Below are 2330 nucleotides of genomic sequence, written 5' to 3'. Positions count from 1 at the left end.
CAGCAGTGCCTTACTGGGGACCTTCCCTGCTAGGTGAGGTCTCCCCCAGTTAAACCAGTTCTGTTGGGCAGGAGCCAACCTCTTGTGGAGGGTTTGCCTTTCCGCCCTGAGGTGGTGACCTTGTAGCGCTCTCCTGTCAGTGTTGGCTGCGGTGGATGGGCTGGCGATGAAAGGTCAAGAGAAAATGAGGAGCCCTGCACTCCGGTGTCAGCGTGATGCAGGTGTGGAAGAGTTCGCTTGCACTTCTCCTCAGTTGGACTTCAGGGCTTTTTCTTTGCTCAGGGAAGCTTTATCCCCTTTATCCCCTGGGACTGGATTCACACCGGGACAGAGAACTACGAACTGTCGGTGGTTGTGCAAGGAGGAGAGAAGTGTTGCTGCTTTCTCTAGCTGTAACCTTGCTATAACACGGGAGTATAAAATAATAAAAGCGTGGAAGCGGCTGGGCTGGGGCTTTGCTTGCCGTGGTGAGCGGCTCCCAGAGAAGGTGCCGCTCCGCATGAGGCGGATGAGGCAGCGCTCGCTCTTGGGAAGGTGGTGGTCCCTCAGGAGCAGGGTACTGCGTGGGCTCTGCCTTGGCCCTTCTCCACATCACACCAGTGCTCTTCTGACCCATTGTACGCAAACTGGATTTTCTCTGGAGCTGATCTCAATGCTGGAGTCTTGCTGAACAGGTGAAGTGGGGCTGTTGTCATCTCTGGGGGACGTACGAGCAGGGTGGCTGTGATCCGGGAGGCTCGCTTAGCAAACGGCGAAGTAGAAGAGGAAGAAAATGTAATTCATACTGACAGTCCTGAGGTGGTAGCACCATCCCAAGGGAATGCAGACACGGCAGTTTCAGGGTTTGGAAGCAAATGGGTCTCTTTCGGCTCTATTCCCATATCCCAGAGAGCTTTCCAAGATACAGTCCGTAGTCCTCAGATTCAAACAAACGCGTGTTAGTTTGGAAGTGGTGTTTTTGTTTTGTATTTTTTTCCTTAGGAGCTTAGAGTAGCCCTGGAGTTCTTAGTCTGCATCCACAGGTATGACTGCGTTACTTCTTGTTCATGGCAAAGTTTAACTCATCTTAACGTTGGTGTTTTCCCTTGTTTTGCGGGGTGTCAAAGGCGGGGATCTGCAGCGACTGCTGGCAGCTGGTGTGGGGAGCTCTGCCAGGGCCTGCGCTGTCCCCCTTGTTTTCCTCTGGCTCTGCCATATGGGAAAACATCCTGTGTCCTATTTGTGTTGTACGCGGCCTGGTTTTTTTTTTTTAAACTGTCTTAAATAGAACATTTTAGGGTGAGATTAACCAAAATAAGGAGGTGTTGGCAATTAACAAATAGGCATCCCTTCTTTCTTTAAAATCAAAAGTCTCAGCCTGTATAGATCCATTAGTAGCTTCAGTAGTACCCCAGGGGCGTGGGGGTTTTTTGTTGGGTTTTGTATTTGATTTTTTTTTTTTTAACTTTATGGACAAAGGTGAATGACTTTGAGATGGGGGGAGTTGAATATGGACTGCTTGGAGAAGAGCAGGGGAAAAGGCACAGGTCAAAAAAGGACCAGGGGAGGCTGGAACAAGTTAGTTGTATTTGCATCTTCCTTTCCGAGATGCAGCGGTGGTGCTTTGTGCCCCGTCAGACCTCAGGAATGTCGCTGGGGTGGGTTTTGAAGGGGTCGTGCTGCTTGTAATACCATCGGCGTCCCCGAAACGGCTGTATAATTCTTGGCTGCGAACCTAAGGTTGAGCGTACGTGCATGTGAGCTAAGCTGTCCCACGGGGTTGGTTTGACTGAAGCCATTCAAAGGGGCTTTCCCCTTTGAAAAGTGGTAATTTTATTACGGGTAAAATGAATGAGGTCTCTGGAGATGCCTAATTTATAACTTCTGCCTGGAGAGCTTCCCGCCGACCACGCTCCAGCGCTCCCCCACCGCACAGCCCCTGGGAGCCCGGACCCCTCTGCGGGCTCTTTCCTAGGATGAGGGGTGCTTCCTCCCAGGCTTCCTCATCCTCCCGCCCTGGGCAGCTGAGTGGGAGCTTGTCCCAGGGCCAACGGCACCTCTTGAGCACCAGGGCCAGCCCGCAGGCAAAGCCCCGAGGTGGTTTTCCTTGGGCACATCGACTCAAAGGCTCCTTAGTGAGCGAGGAGGGGAGGAGCGAAGAGGGTGGGTTTGGAGCAGAGGGAGCATAATGGTGCCCCTGTCTGACACTGGCCCTTGGAGCAGTTCAGCTCCTTTCCTCTCCCAGCCACGTCTGCAGCCTGCTCGCCGCGCGGCGGGGATCCTGGCTCTGCGCTTTCACGGGGGAAACTTCATTGGCAGCGGGTTCTTCCTAAAAAGAAGACAAAAATCAG

The sequence above is a fragment of the Cariama cristata genome, unplaced genomic scaffold (genome assembly GCF_000690535.1).
Source record: "Cariama cristata isolate BGI_N322 unplaced genomic scaffold, ASM69053v1 scaffold4264, whole genome shotgun sequence".
Classification (NCBI taxonomy): domain Eukaryota; kingdom Metazoa; phylum Chordata; class Aves; order Cariamiformes; family Cariamidae; genus Cariama; species Cariama cristata.
This window is presented reverse-complemented; position numbering follows the sequence as displayed.